Below are 17,400 nucleotides of genomic sequence, written 5' to 3'. Positions count from 1 at the left end.
ATGTGGAAGCAGCCAAGTTCAGCCATGCTGCTCGGGCCCTGTGGGCCTCCAAGCCTTCCTGCCAGGGTGTCTGGACACCACACAAGGCAAAGCGGAGGGAGGGCAGGCCTCCTGCTGCATGCACTGTGGGCAGCGCTCGCCCTTGGGCACTCTGCCCCGCCCACCACAGTTGCAGGGGCCTGAGCAGCGCGCTGGCTTCCGCGGCTGAAGGGGCCTCCGTCGTCCCCATCACCTGACACCGGCCCTGGCGCTGGCCTCTGGGAGGCGGCCAGGAGCGGCTGGGCCGGGCTGCCCCCCACCCCACCGAGGAGCCCCTCCGGCCCTAATACAGGAGGCCCTTTCAGCTTCTGCGCTGATGCACCCCGGAAGTCACTCTGGTGGCTCAGGAACCCAAACTTCTCAGCAGTGATAAGGGCCCTGGGAAGGAGCGGACAGCCGGGTCTGGGAAGGAAAGGCCGCTGGAAGACCCTCCTCACCGTGGCCTGTGCTTCCTCTAGCGCAGCTAAGTTCACGCCTGTCTCTCCCAGTCTCAGGTACGTGGGCTCCCTGGTGAATGGAGGGCAGGTGGCTGCCAGAAACGTGTGGCTGTGAGTCCAAGAAAAGGACACACAACCCTCAGGAAGATGGTGCATAATATTTTTTGTTGAATTAAGTCATGATTTTGTAAGGGGAAAAAAGACACATGTAAAAGTCCATTTAACATTTGGCAAAAAGAGGGAAAAAACAGAGCTTTCCGTGCTCAGTGCAAACTCACTGCAGGCGAGCTGTAGATCAAGTTACCAGCCTGTGACATGTGGAGACCGGCTAAGGCAGCTAACGGTGACTCAAATTCCAACGCTTCTGGCCTGTTACCGAACCCAAAAACTACATGGAAAATGATCCCATTGGCTGAATTATTTTCAGTTGCAAGAGCCGCTCTAACAACTCAGAGAACTTTAACATGTATATGCAGGCCTGGTGAGCAACCAGTCCAAATACTCCGCGACGGGATCCTATCTTTCCCTGCAGTCCTATTGACCAGAGGTGGTAGCGCTGCTTTGAGGGGCCCAGAAGAGGGAGAGAATATGTTCAAAGGGACCAACAGGATCAGAATCAGAACCAGGATTCCAAGTAAAGGATTCCCAGGAGGAAACATAAATTCATGTATTACTTGTATAATTTAAATAGTATGTTTTTTTTAAGTCTGGATAAACCCATAATTACATCATGAGGGAGATCTGTAGATAAGGCTACTCTTAAGTGAATTTGGAATGTATCAAATTAGTTTGCAGGTTACTAGGAGGTGGATATACAAGTGGCATTAAGGAGTCTGCAGGCAAGGCGTGGTTGGCATGTGGATGTGTGGAACTCTTGTAATGTATCAGGGGAATTACAGCGATGAGGTCCAGGCAGCCTTGGTGAGAGACACCAATGGCCTGACAGTCCCGCTGAGGACAGTTCATTCAGGGGGCACAGGGTTTTTAAGACATGTGAATCTGAAAGAGTCAAAGTGGGGACTGCACCCTCCCACTGTCAGGGCGACCACCAACCCTGCTACCCAACACCCCCGACTCCCACATTCACGGGCAGCTGGTCCCTAAGGCACCTAAGTTTCAGCACCGGCTGCCCAACCCTCTCCCTTCAACTTCCGATCAGGAGTTGAAAGTCACAATATGTTGGTGAGTGAGAATGGAGAAAACAATGGTGGAAAATAAATTAACAGAATGACACAGCAGGTAAGCAGCACTCTCAGGGTGTGTTAGTGCCCTGGGGCTGCCTACGTAATGTACCCCAGAATTAAGTCAATTTCCTCACAGCTCTGGAGCCTAGGAAGCCATGACTAAGGTGCCGGTGGGCTGGCATCCTCTGGGGCCTCCCTCCGGGGCTGGCTGGTGGCCACCCCCTCCCCAGGGGCTCACACGGACTTCCCTCTGTCTCTGTCCTCACCTCCTCTTCTCAGCAAGAAACCAGGACACCAGGACGCCTGTGTCAGCTCATGTCACTTTAACTACCTCTTTGAAGCCCAATATCCAAATATAGGCACATGCCAAGGGGTTAGGACTTCAGTATATAAACTTGGGAGGCTCACAATTCAATCTGTACCACGTGGTCACTGGGGTACTGCCAAAAGGAGAAAGAGATGATACATATATACACACACACATACAATACTGTAGTAGGTTAAAGAAGGTTTTATAGGGAGAAAGATTTTTGTGGACTAATATTGAGTGTGTATTACACTCAATATATGTACATATACACATAATATATACATATATACATTACTATATATAATTAATAGATGTAGATGAATAGATATATAATATTGAATATATATATATTTAATATTAGCCCACTTCACAAATCCTTCCACTTATACTCTTGAGAACCTTAAGGCAATCTCAAAACAGTCTTCGATAAGCACGAAATTCCTTTGGAATCTGCACCTTGCAAGTTTTCCACAATATACCCATGTTTATTTTTGTGTATTGAGGTGTGGTTGACATGTCACATGGTGTCAGCCCATAAGTGGGACGCTCAGGCCTGCGCCCCTAAATGCAAAGATGAAAAGCCACACCATACAGGCAGCACTGGTTCCTCCCTCTAAGCTGGCTGTGGCACGTGGCCCCTGTCCCAAGTGCACCCCAGGGGCTTGGTCCCAGCTAGGGTCCCAGGATTGTCTGTAAATGCATTTTAGCAACGAGAAATTACATGAACTGTGAGCAGCCCTGTAATGTCCAGCTGCAAGCTGCAGACATCCTCTGGGTTTATGCTCTTATTTATTTGCCACTAATGGGCTCCTTGAAACTTAAGGGTCTTTCATTTTTCCATGGGAGCAGATTTGTGAGGCTTGAGTTTAATTTGTGGGTACTGCTGCTGCCTCCCCAGGGCTGGATGGGGTGCAAATAAAACTGGGTTTGCTTCTTTCCTCTTCTGCTGTTCTGTAGGCAATTCAACAGAGGGAGATCTGGTGGCAGAAAAGGGAGAAGAAGGTTGCATAGCGTTCTGAGACAAAGGTTCAGGATGAGCAATTTCATCGCAGAAGCAGTGAAAAGCTTGGAGAGAGAAGCCACAGAAAGGAAAGCTCGACTGTCAGAGGCTGCTGGCTGGCCGTCAATTAGCATGGATTTTCTGGATGGCAATTTGCCCATAAGAATCAAAATCCTTAAAACTGTGCATACACTTTGACCCTCCAGTTCTAGGACTTTATCCTGGGAGATAATCACGTATGTGTGCAAACATTTAGCTACAAAGTTATTTATCACAAAAGTGTTCATAGTAGCAAAAATACAGACAACCAAAATGTCCGACATTGGGGATTAAATAAACTTTGTACATGCAACAGAATATGGTCTAACCATTAAATGTATTAGATAAAAAGAAAAAGATATTTACAACTGTTGAGTGAAAAAAAAACAAAATGGCGTATCCAGTGCCTCCCATTTTTGCAACTAGAAAGAGAATGAGAGACAGCATGACAGAGACATTTATCAGAATTTAACAGGGACTGTCCAAGTGAGGGGCATTGTAGGTAATTTTTATCGTCTGTCTTGCTCTTAATTGGGCTTTTAAATTTTCTGTGCATCAGTTTTTTAGAAAGAAAAAAAAATTATTTTTAATAGATAGAAGAACAGTCTTTGGAACAAACCACAAGCATTTGTTGGACTTTTTAAGCTACAAGGTGCAAGAGTCGTCAAGTCACTTCAAAGTCTGATGAACTGACCTGAGAACACATTGTTAATGAGGGAGTTCCTGACAAGAACAGGAGTATCTTGAGTAACCCAGGAAGCTGCACATCACAGCCTAGAAAAGCAGTTGGGAAGTCCTTGGGTTGAGCTAGGGAGTGGGTGACCTCTTTGCCCCTCCAGAACCGGTAGTCAAAATTCACCTCCCCTTTGGTGACTCACATGCCCTGTCTCTGCTTCCACAGCTCTTGACATAGCTCATCAGACCCCTTACCCTCCACTCTGCTTATCTTTCCTGCCTTGTTCTTAAAATTTCTGCCTATGCATGGCTCTGACTTAGTCAGGGCCCCTCAGGGACCCTATTGCAGCCTCTTTCTGGGTCTTGCTAACCGACTGGCCCTTCCCACACTTAGCTCTGGCCCATCCATGAGCTTGGACATCCTGGAATCAGGAGCCCACCCCTGCTCCAAACAGCTGTGAGGAGGGGGTAGTTCAGAGTATGGCTGCTGCTGATCAATGGCTCAGAGGAAAACCTGGGTGTCTAGGCACCACAACTCCCCTCCCTGCAGGCGGTGCAACATTTCGGGCTGCATACAGGCCACTCTGATGTCCCATGAGACATCAAGTTTGCTGGCAAAAGGGAAGTCTCCATGTTCAAGTCGTCACAGGAGTTCCCACAAATTCGGTCCTGTCTTGGAGATTCATAATGCAGATCAATAAACTAAAGGCTCTGAGGGTTTCTACAGTAATGAAACTCACTTGATTTTGCTCAAGGCAAAGTTTCCCAAAGTTATTTGAACCCAGAATCCTTGTTCTTTTTCTTCAAATACCAGTTAACCACAGGACCCAGTTTAAGAATCACAGTTACAGAGCAAACAATGTTCCAGAAGACTACGACACTTAGTGACATTTGTTCCATTTTTCTATGCCTTTATTGTCATTATAAATTATTTGGCTAATTAAGTTCTTCCATCTTCAGAATCACCATGAATGTGTTTGACAAGCCTACATTCATTTCTACTATGAAATAAGAAGTTACAAAGCATATTAATAAAATAAAAGCATCTTTTGATTACTCAGGTCCTCTTTTGGATAAAGAACTCCTTAATTAAATAATAAATAATCAGCCTTGGAAATAAATTTGTAAACAGGATGCAGTTCCTGAGTTTGTGGGCCTCTCTGTCCCTGTGGATGACTCGTCACACCGTTTAAGATCTAGAACCATCTCAGAGAGTGGCTGGAAGTTCCACAGTCAGAAAAGAATGCAGAGAAGCAGGGCCCAGGGGTGGGGTATAGAGGAACAGGTCCTTTGGGTGCACTTCCGTGGTGGTGCCCACTGGCGGACTGCTTTGCATTGGTTAGGGGTTTTTCCCTTTCATGTCAGCTCACCACGACTTTGGCCTGGACACTGTGCTGATCCAACTCAAACCCCTCTGGTGTCTGACTCAGCCCAGACGCCAGCCCTGGGATCCCTGGTCATCAGAATCATTGTGGTCAGAACACTTAGGTCTTGCTGAGAAAGAAGGGCATGGAAATTTAAGACAAATAAAATGCTGGCTGCCTATTTTACTATTTTTGTTTTTGTTTTGTTTTTGTTTCTATCCTTTTTAAGCAAAGGCATTCCACCCATATACAAGCAGATGAAACTCAAAAAGCCCCTTAGTGAACAAACCAGGTCAGAGATGACCACTTACAGCACTTTTTATATGCACGGATTTGAAGGTGAAAGTCTTGTGGTGGGGGTTGGGGAGGAAGGGGATGCAAAGGAAGGAAAGAAAAGCAATGGAACAGTAATGGAGCCAAAATGATATTAACCCAGAGAATCCTGATGGTGATAATAATATTTTAATTAAACTATCTGATTAATTTTTATCTGTAAAAAACAAAAATTCACATGGCTCAACCTAATAGCCACTGTTACTGCTTACGCAGTTTATCCATTATAGCATTTTACCCTATTACCTCCCCAGAGATACACAGTCCCTCATTTGCAATTCATAAATCCAAAAGCTCTGAAAACTCAATCTTTTCATAAGTCTAGATCAAACTTACTTGGTGGCAAAACCTGACTTGATCTAATATGAGGCTACTTAGTCTTTATTTAACCTATTTGGTGCATATCTCACCACAGAACTACTAATGTGTTTTAATAAGGAAGTCCATCCCAAACCCCTCTTAGGATTCTATACAATAAATGACATGTATACTTTATTACTTTTCTAAAATAATAAAAATCCTGTAAAAGTCTGAAAATTCTAAAAACATAGACACTCTTCTGGTTCCCAGCATTTCAGATAAGGGATTGTTTCCCCTTATTTTACTGATAAGAAAACAGGTCTATTTGTCTCCATTGATATATTATTCCGAGATTTTAGTATGGGTCTTTGAGACGTTATATTTTTGTAGATGGTTTTAAAATTTCTTCTCCCCAGTATTTTAGTTTACATATGCACTGATGAGATTTTAGCAAGTTATACTACAGGAAAATTTTAAAAGACATCTTTTTCCCTAACACAGAAAATGCTGATAAGTAGAAATTTTCCTTGAACCCGAATGAACCCGTTTTTAATTCCCCCACCTTCAATTTTCAATAACTCAGTGTACTTAATGCTACCCTTCCTCAGTTCCACCCGAAGCGTACATGGCTGTGCTGAGGGCGCTGGCTGAGGACCCATCGGGGAGAGTGTGTGGGCCTGAACCACTGCTGAGCACTTTGACCTCTGTGGTTAGAGCGTCTCCGTGAAGATTACCCATACCGGGCTCCAGGGCTTCTGCCACAGCCCCAGAATAAGTGCCTAGTCACTCTGTGGTCTACGCTCTGGGAGAGAAGAGCATTTCATACTGCACTGCATTTCATAAACAAGGATTTGCTACGTTGACGAAACCATAAATACTCTTTATCTTATCATAGGTCCCAGAATGTCCAAACACCACAGCTAATTGGGGGTCAGTAATAGAGTCAGCAGGCAGAAGCCTGTTTGTGCAGTTCAACAAGTAAAGCGGTGATCATCAGTTCCTAAATCCTAGCGTTTTATTGATGGCTCCGCGGGAAGCAGCATCGCCTGCCCTAGAAGGGAACTCACCACCACCGACAGTCGGCCCTAAACTACATCTGTTGCCATTTATGATGCTTTCTTCATTTGCCGAAGCACATTATTCGTTTTAACCAAAAGAGTGTTTCAGATACAGATGGAGATTTTGCTAAAAGATAGAAAGCCATTTTTTTAACCAGCTAGCAGAAGGATTTGGTTAAAAGAAGCTGATGAAAATTTCTTGTCTGATTGTCTTTCCCTGGCAGCTGGCTCCTGTGAAGACCGTTGGTCTCACCGTACAGACGAAAACCAATCCCTGCCCTGGAAGCTCACGAGTACATTTCACCATTTCAGAGCAGCCCACTTGAAACCTTTTCATCAAGGCCCCCAAAACCGAGGCTTCTCCACCTTGGCACTACGGACGTTTGGGGCAGATGACTCCTTGTTCCAGGGCCTGTCCTGTGCCTGTGGGTGTCAGGAGCATCCCCTGACCCCCACCCACCAGAGGCTGGCAGCCCCCTCCCCAGGTCTGACAACTGAAGATGTCTCCAGACACAGCTGAATGTCCCCTGGACTGAGAGCCTTGACTATCTTACTCCTTGAATGTGACACATTTTCATATTTCCATGGGTGACATCCTACCATTCACAACCTTGCTCTGAAACAAGCATATACCTATGTGTATACTCTGATTTTTCTTAGTAAGTAGAGCATTTATTTAAAACCATACTATTCTATCACACTATTCTAGCCTTACATTCTTTCATAATTGTGTATCTCAGAGATATGTATATCACTACATATCATTGCATAAAGGGTCACCTAATTATTTGAAATATTGTTTGCAATATTAGTTATAAATTATATTACTATATTGTTAATTAGTTATAGCTTTGTCAGCATATCATATTAGTTGCCTAATAGTTCCTGGAATGGGTGTGCCATCATCATTTTAAAGTCCCCTATCAAAGAACATTTGTTTCCAATCTTCTGCTGCTGAAAAAACGATGCTTCATAAGTAACCTTGTATATAAATTGCCAGAACTCCAGGCATGCCTTCGCTCTGGCTGCTCCCTCTGCCTCAAATGCTCTTCCCCCAGACAGCCACGTGGCTCTCTCATCTCCTCAATTCATAAGGTTTGGCTAGGCTGCAATCACAACCGACCCTCACCCCTCAGTGGTCCTGTGGGAGCTGTTCATGAGCACAAACACCTTGCAAGTGGCGGCCAAATAGCGGGTGTTGCTTCCACCCTGGGACTCCACAAGCGCCACACAGGGCTTCTGCAGTTGCCACAGCAGGCCAGAGAGAGTCGGGGATCACATACAGATTCTCAAACACTTCTACCCAAATCATTTCCAGTAACAGCCTCTTGATCAAGACTAGTCGCCGGGTGCTGCCAGGGGTCTGGGAAATGCACAGAAGCACAAAATTCTGTAAGTGCTAAATATCTCTGCTGGGTCTTCTTCAAACTGTTGCTCAAAAGTCATCTCAATGAAGTTAATTCCAACCATCCATTTAAAATTGTGATCCATGCCTTCTCCTGGCATACCCCATCTCCTTTATCCTGCTGTTTTACCAGAGCATTGTAATTTTCTAATTTATCTTATTACCTATTTATTATGTATTTACATATATATGTAAATGACACAGCCACCCGGTACAAGCTTGGCAGTTTCTCATGAAAGTAAATTTGCATTGCCATGCAACCAAGCAATTGCGCTCCTGGGCATTTATTTCAGGGAGATGGACTTGTAGTCACACAAAAATCTGCACACGAATGTTCATAGCAGCTTTATTTGTAATTGCCAAAAATTAAAACAACCTAGATGCCCTTCAATGAGTGAATGATTTAAAACACCACGGAATATCTATACCACGGATTACTATTCAGCAATAAAAAGGGATGAAATATAAACACATGCAAGAACCTGAATAAATGAATGAATCACCAGGGAATTATCTAGAATGGAAAAAGCCAGTCCCACAAGGTTACATACTGTATGATTCTATGTATATACATTCATTAAATGACAGCATTATAGAATGAAGAAGAGATTAGTGTCAGAGATGGCCAGTGGGCAGGAGGGAGGTGGACGTGTTATGAAAGGGTTACCGAATTTGTGGTGATGGGGTTGCTCTGTATCTCAGCTGCGGTGGTGCACACACAGATAACCACAGGACATGTGATAATGCTCTACAGAACTACATATGTACACACACAAACACAGACAAAAGTGCAAACGAAACTGGGAAAAACTGGACAGTGTCTGAGGGTAGTGTGGATGTCACTGTCATGGTTGTGAAACTGTACTACAGTTTTCAAAGATGTTAACACTGTGGCAAACTTGGATATCTCTGTATTATTTCATACAACTGCATATGAATCTACAATTCTCTCAAAATTAAAAGTTTAATTTTACTTTTGTTGCCCTTGCCCAGGGAAATGTGTCCAGAAAAAAATTGCTCATGCTTATGTTCAAGAGATTTTTGCCTACATTTTCTTCTGTGAGTTTTATGGTTTCATGTCTTACATTTAGGTCTTCAACCCATTTCAAGTTTACCTTAGTGTATGGAGTTAGCAGTCCATTTTCATTCTCTTGCATGTAGCTGTATAGTTTTCCCAACACCACCTACTGAAGAAACTGTCTTTTCCCCATTGTATATTCATTACTCTTTTGTCATATATTAATTGACCATATATGTTTGGGTTTACTTCTGGGCTCTCTATTCTGTCCCATTGATCTATGTGTCTGTTCTTCTGCTAGTATCATACTGTTTTGATTACTGTAGCTTTGTAGTATAGCTTGAAGTCAGGGACTGTAATATCCCCAGTTTTGTTGTTTCTCAGGATTGCTTTAGCTATTCAGGGCCTTTTGTAATTCCATATGAATTTTAGAACTATTTGTTCTAGTTCACTGAAAAACGAAGATAAGCTCAGGCTCCACTGGAACAGAAGATCGGGAAACTTCCCATGGCTCTGGAGACCCAGACAGAGCCCTGAGGTGGGACCGATCAGGACAAGTTTCCAGAGCTTGGGGACTTCAAGGAGTCTGTAACATTCTTTCAGACCAAGGCCAGAGGTTGAGGTTGAGACGCTCACCTCATTGCCCTTAAACACTTAGACCCCAGAGTGACTCCTACTGACAAGGCTACTCCTGGGGGAGACCCAGCTCTAGTCTGCAAGCCATCTTCAGAAATGCTATTTTTCAACTATCTTACTGGGTCATAAGAGAGGAATTTCAGGGAAGGGAGTGGGAGCAGCATCTGCAGCTTAAATTCACACCTTATTATGCTTTTATTACACCTCCTCGTCACACCTGAACAATTCCTGGTAAGAAAGAAACGCTTTGCCCCTGGTGGTGTGAGATGCAGACCCTCCTCTCCGTCCTCAACCCTCCCAGAGAGCCCCCCTCCTCTGTCACAGCCATGCTCCCCGCCTCCCACTCAGGTCTGAGAACAGCCTCCTCCATCCCACACACCGCCGGCCGTCAGAGCAATCTCCTGAGAGTCCCACTTACACCATGAAATGAACTTAATTACCCCTGCGCCCCCCTCCCTTCCCACCCCCAGGCTCCGTCTGGGCTCCAGCTCCTCTCTGAACCATCCTGGGGTGGCCCCAGCCCCACAGACCTGAGCCCCCATAACCAAGACTGGTGTTCCTGCCAAGGTCTGAGACTGTGCACCCCTAGAGTATGTCTGAGGAGGTTACATCCATTCTAATCCCATCTTACGTCTGTGCAGAAACCTGTTGTTAAATATTCTGATTGCCATTCTTACAGCATTTGCTGTCTGTCATGCACCTGGATATTTTAACACAAACCAGATGGCACTGTTGTTTACATATTCATGAGGGACATATGTTTTGACTTTCCTAAAAGATTATGCACATCCTGAGGGTCCCCACCCTTTCTACCCCAAGCCCCAGGAACTGGCCCAGAGGCACGTGCAGGGGTGGCCCTCAGGGCACTTGCTGAAGGAGTCAGTGAGCAGTGTAAATAAAAATTAACACTAAAACCCTTTGCTTCCTTACCACCAAGCCTACCCGGTATAGAGCCTCTTACCCTGCCAAATGCCCCCCACCCGCCACATTGCTTGCCCTCAGTTCCCACCTCTCCCCTGGTATTCTTACTCCCTGATGTGCACCTCTCCTGGCTGTCTCCCTCAGATTTGAAAACAGGCCCCTTTGGGAGCTTCCACGGGACACTCCACCCACCTGGGTGCTCTGGACTCCTCACAATGGTTTTTACAAGGCATTTCTGAGAGACTTTAAATTCCCACCCAAGACTCCCACAAGCCAGGGATTTCTGAGGAAAGCATGGATGCCAAGGAAGGCATCACAGCTTCATGGCAGACACACTTTATTGACAATGTATTAACTTTAGCCGAAAAAGATGACAGAACTAACCACCTTTTTTTTAAACTGAAAACATTCTCTCCCTGCCCAAGGCCATCCCAATCCCGTTTAACCTTCTCTGCTTTGTTCTGGACCGCTCATCTCCTTCTGACAGGAGTTCATAATATATACATGTAATCTGTTTATGCCTCCCTCAACTAGAACATGAGTCCCACAAAGGCAGAGATTTTTTTTTTATTGTGATATAGGCAGTAAGTTTACTCACTCTCTAAAAGTCTCTAAAAACAGTACAAAGAAAGAAGTTATTAAGTCTGTTTGGAGGTGCTGGTCAAGAAAGCCTTTCACAGGAAGTGTCCCTTACAAAGTTTTGAAGATCAACTGGAGTTTTCCCAGTAGGGAAAGAAGGAAAAGCCGTGTAAGGGGATGGTGGTCAGCTAAAGTCATGGGGGCACGTGGGGATGCCCCTGGGGCCGAGCAGGCCCATGCAGCCAGAGCGCGTGGCGGGAGAGGGGCGCAGAGAAGGCACAGGCCACGGTGGCTTGTCAGACGTCATGCTTGGATTCGGTGTCACTGCAGGCTGCACGCAGGGAGTGACAGGCCCAGGTCCCTGCCTTGGAGGGTCACAGCCCTGCTATGGCGGGAGGGCCCCCTTCACCACCGGGCATCAACGCTCTCCTGCCCTGACGGCCGGAACGGGCCGCTGCATGGGCACTGGCTCCAAAAGCCCGAAATCGGAAATTCCTGGTGGCTGACCTCTGCTCCAGCACTGTGGAAGGAAGTCCCATCAGGGTCCTGTCACCTGGGTCTTAGAACAGCCGCTTGTGTTGTGCGGGTCCTATCAGACGTGGAGTAACTGGCTTCAACACTCCACATTCCAGATTCTTCTTTCCTATGTGATCAGGCTACCCTCTACTTTTGCTGGCCCACTAGCACTAAAGAGGGTGTCTATTAAGCTGGGGCCAGTTCGTCTTATTTGATGAGTGTAAAAAATGTGAGAGAAAGGTGGGGCGATTTCAGCCAGATTACGAATTGCCTTTCCTGGGGGCCAGACATCACTGGCAGAAACCCCACTTCAAATACCTTCGAGGACTTCCATCATCATGACCCTTGAAACCAGGTTAAAATCTACCTCCTTTGGGAATTTCGTCTGCACTGGGCCTCCCTCTACCCATGTTTTATCCTCCCACAACATGCCCATCACTAGGTCCTGTGCTGGCTGAGAACAAGAGGCATCATAGGGAGGTCAGAACAAAGTCCCACAAACCAAGTGGCTTAGAACAGCAGAAATTTGTTGTCTCACAGTTCTGGAGCCTAGAAGTCTGAAGTACAGGTGTCAGCAGGGCTGTGTTCCTGCTGAAACTTGCAGGTAACAATCCTTGCTTGTCTCTCTCCTGGCTGCTGGTGGCTTGGTGGCTGCCAGCACCCTCTGGCGAGCCCCAGCTCTCAGCTGCCTCCACGCCAGTCTCTGCCTGCGTCGTCACACGGTGCCCCCGTGTCTGTTTTCTTGGGACCATCTTCCTCTCAGGACACCAGTCACGTTAGAAGATGAGCCTAATCACCCCAGCCTGACTTCATCTTAACTAATTACACCTACAGTGACCCTACTTCCAAAGAAGGTCCCATTCTGAGGTCCTGGGGGTGAGGAATTCAACATATTTTGGGGGGAAGGATGCCACTCAATCCATAACACTACCCCTCCTCAGCTGCCCACCTGTAGCTGAGACGACCAGGAATGGCGTTTGCTGATGCGCAGAACGTCACCAGGCCACCTGCCGTCCACAGGACGGAGGTACCAACGTGCCCAAGAGCTTCAGGTTCAGGACCCCTGCAGAAAATGCATGGGTGTGTCAGAATTGTGGTCATCCTGACTCAAAGCTGGAATGAGGATTCTTCAGCGTCACTCATGACATAGTGGCAAGTCTGAGCTTTAATAGGATATAGATTTGGGGGCATCCTCAGTCGCTTCTAGGCTGTCCCATCATTTCAGGCCTTTCAGTGACAGCATCACTGTAATCAGGAACCAAGTTGCCCTCGAGGGCTGCAGAATCTCAGGCTGCCATTGAGGCAATTAGACAAACAGTGGGCAAAGAGCCAGATGAGGGGGTCGGGAGGGAGTGACACTCTCAAATCAAACATGGGTTTGTTTTGAATTAAGCATTCCAACTTCTGGTAGGGAAATCTGCTCTGATTATACCCTGCCATTTATAGATGTACACTATGCTAAAAGAAAAATGTATCTCACAGGCCATTTCAGCCATTAACAGTCTTAAGGGTTCCTTCCACTGGGACTCATAGGACTGAAGTTAATAACTGAGGGAGTGGTCCCTATGCCAGAGAAGGGTCCCTGAGCACAATCTGGAAGACATGGTTTGTGTGCCCCTAATTTATTTTATTTTGTGCAAGCAAACAGTTGGCAAGAACAGACATTTCCTATTGCCTGGGCAATGTTTTAATCAGTGTTTAAATATTTGCCATCCTGTCTTTGTTTTGGTTAGAATTTCAGAGTTAATGTGATACAGATTTATACCTTCTGCTGCGTGAAATATAGATTTCATTTTATGAACTTGAGCTCTGTCACTGGAAACAGGTTCCCCACTCCCCACCTCCACTACTTGTCTTTCATTTTATACTTTAGATCCATCTTCTTACATCTCCTCAGTGTTCACAGGTCAACAACAGATTGCCCCTGGGCAATCCTAACACATTAAGTTTCAACAAACCTGGCCTTGTGTATGACTTACTGCAAAATATTAAGGACCCTTACGTTGGTCTCTCAGTACCAGCCCAGAAAAATATCAGTGCCAGGCAAGCCTCACCATCTGATGGACATTATGGGGTCAAGGTAAAATGAGCTTCTGGCTTCAGGCTAGTTTCTGATGGACGATGGATTTACCCCAAGGACTCCTTCCATTAATGAAGCTCAGAGATTTCAATGCCTCTCGCAGTACTTGATTGAAAAAATAGAGAAAATCAGGAAGGTTGTGGAAGATTTGAAAAAAACAATCAACTAACTTGATCTGATTGAATTTATGGAACAGTCCAACCACCAACAGCAAAAACAATCTTCTCAAGGTCACACAGAACATATTCTTGGCTCTAAAAGAAGTCTCAATAGATTTGCAAGTCATACAAAGTATGTTCTCTGACCACCATGAAATTTTTAAATTGGAAATCAACAACAGAATTATCTCTGGAAAATCCTCCAGATCCTTAGAAACTAAATAAAATACTTATAAATAATCCATAAATCAAAATGGAAATCAAAAAGTATCTTGAACTGAATAAAAATGAATATTCAATATATCAAAATGTGTGCGATACTGCTGAAGCAATAATTTAAAAGCAACTCTATAGCCCTAATACTGAAGGAATCAAATCAATAGCATAAAGCTTCCAGTTTAAGAAACTACCAAAGTAAGCAAGTAAAAATGTCAGAAGAGATATTGATGAAATAGTAAAAAGAAAAACAAAAAAGAAATTAATAAAATCAAAAGCTGTCTCTTTGAGAGTTTCAAGAAAATAGACAAGCCTCTACTCAGATGAATAAAGAGAAAAAGAGTAAAGATACAAACTATGAGTATCAGCAAGGAGACAGGTAACTTCGTTACAGAATCCTTACATATTAAAAGGAAAAGAAGGAAATACTGTAAAAACCTTTTGCCAACAAAATCCGACAACTTAAGTGAAATGAACAGATTCTTTGAAAGATACAAATTACTAAAACTCACACAAAAATAAATAGATTACCTGAATTGCCCTTCCTTTTCTAAAGAAATTAAATTCATCATTAAAACCCTTCCTACAAAGACAACCCCAGGCCAAACTGGCTTCACTGGTAAATTCAATGAAACATTTAAGAAAGAAATAATACAATTTCTACACAAACTCTTACAGAAAATTAAAGAAGAGGGAATACATCCCAATTCATTCTGCAAGGCCGTTATTACACTGATAACAAAACCAAAGACATTATGAGAAAAGAAAACTATAGTCCAGGATTCCTCATAAGTAAGGAAACAAAAATTCTAAGCACAATTTTAGTAAACTGATTCAACAACATGTAAGAAGAATAAGACGTCATGACCAAGTGGGGTTAGTCTCAGGAATTCTGAGTCTGATTTAACATTCAAAAACCAATCAATGTCATTTACATATTAGCAAACCAAAAGAGAAAAACCATGTACCATTTCAATACATGTATAAAAAGAATATGACAAAACCCAACCATTCTTACTAAAACATTCTTACAAAAACTCTCAGCAAACTATGACTAGAAGGGAACTTCCTCAAATAGATAAAAAGTATCTACAAAAAACCTAGTCAACATCACACTTAACAGTGAGAGACTGGATTTCTTCCCTCTAAGATCAGTAACAATACAAAGATGTCTATTCTCACCATTTTTATTCAACATTATATCGAAGGTTATAACCAGTGCAATTAGGTAAGAAAATTAAAGACATAAAGATTAGAAAGTGAGAAGTAAAAGGGAGAAAATGACATGATCATCTATGGAAAATCTGATGGCATGTCAAAGAGGCTTCTGAAACTAATGAGCCTCTTTGAGCATTTTGCACTATTACAATACCAGTATGTGAAAAGTAATTATATTTCTACATATAAGCTATGAACAATCAGAAATGAAAATTTAAAAACCAATACCACACAAAATAACATTAAAAAATATGACTTAGGAAAATAAGAACACAATGCTGAGAGAACTTAAGAAGACCAAAATAAATGGAGAGATATATCTTGTTCATGGATTCAAATACCTTCTTCATGAAAATAAATATTTCCAAGATGTCAGATTTTGCTAAGCTGATCTATAGATGCAACACATAATCCCAATTGAAATCTCAGTAGGCATTTTTAAGGCAAACTGAAATACAAAGGCCCTGGAATAGCCAGAACTTCGAAAAAGAACAAAGTTGGAGGACTTACACTACCTGATTTCAAGACTTATAAAATTACTCTAACCAGCACAGTGTGGTATAGACATAAAGCCAACAAATAAATTACTAGAAGAGAGCAGAAAGTCCAGAAATAAATGCAAATATATATGGACTAATTTTTGACAAAGGTGAAAGGTCAGTTCAATAGAGAAACAGCTGTCTTTTCAACAAATGGTGAGGGAACAATTGGGTACCTACATGCAAAAAATTAACATCAATATGTAACTTATAACATATGTAGAAATTCCCTCAGAAAACCCAAACTTTATTGAAAAACACATTATGGTCCAAAAACACAGAGGGAACTCGTTCCTAGATTTGAAAACTCAATATGGTAAAGAGCTCAGTTCTCTGCAAACTGATCTGTAGATTCTATGAAATCCCCATCAATATGTCAACCTTAAATAAGAAGAGGAGAGACTTGATAAGCTGATTTCAATGTTTTCATGTAACTGCAAAGGGCTACTAATAATTAAGATGTTGTCAGAAAAGAAAAACTTTGGAAGACCTCAGTTATTCAATATGAAGACAGAGAAGCACAGTAAAGGCAGTGTAGTATTCCACCCCGAACTGACAGACTGCAAAATACCAGAATGGCTAAACTTGAAGGCTGACAACGCCAATACCAGAAAAGTTGTAGGCCACTGGGAACTCTCTATCTGGTGAGAGAAAAATGTAGCACAACCCTTTTGGAAAACTGTTTGGCATTATATACCAAAATTGAAGATATTCATGTCCTATTGTTTATCAATTACACCAAGACATTCATGCAAAGATGTTAAGAACATTATAAAACATTGTTTGTAACAGACAAAAGTGGGAGAAGTCTGATAGTGGAACAGATAGGTTGTAGTGTATTTACATTACACTGGAACACAAAACCCAAATAAACAGATATTTGAACTACAGCCACTCACAACAGCACAGACGAAACCCACAGGAAATGGTGTGCTAAAGCAGGCAGAGACAGAAAAAGTGACATGCTAGGTGATTCCATTTATATAATGTTGAAGAAGAATAAGCCAAACTAAATCTTGGCATCTGGGGACACAAACATCCTCAGGTGTAAGCCATGAGGAACTATGCGATGCTGTCCCCACAGAAGCCAGAGCATGGTCGCCTCTGTGGGCAGAAGGGGAAGGCAGCTCGGCAGTTATTTGCTTTACTGTAAGTCACGCAGCTGCACTGTCTGTCATGTGCAGTTCTTATGTATGTGATGTTCCTCAGCTTGATGATGCTAAATTAACAACAAAACAGACTTCTCTGGGCAGGATGTGAGCGAGAAATGCCCAACACGAGAAGCTGCTGACCAAACATCAACGCTCCTGCCACAACTGGATGCATCAGAGCATTGAGTGTACATTGTTTTTTCACACATGCTGAGAGCTGTCAG

Source organism: Manis pentadactyla, chromosome 2 (assembly GCF_030020395.1).
Source record: "Manis pentadactyla isolate mManPen7 chromosome 2, mManPen7.hap1, whole genome shotgun sequence".
Taxonomy (NCBI): domain Eukaryota; kingdom Metazoa; phylum Chordata; class Mammalia; order Pholidota; family Manidae; genus Manis; species Manis pentadactyla.
The sequence above is the reverse complement of the archived record's forward strand: the minus strand, read 5'-3'. Positions refer to the sequence as shown.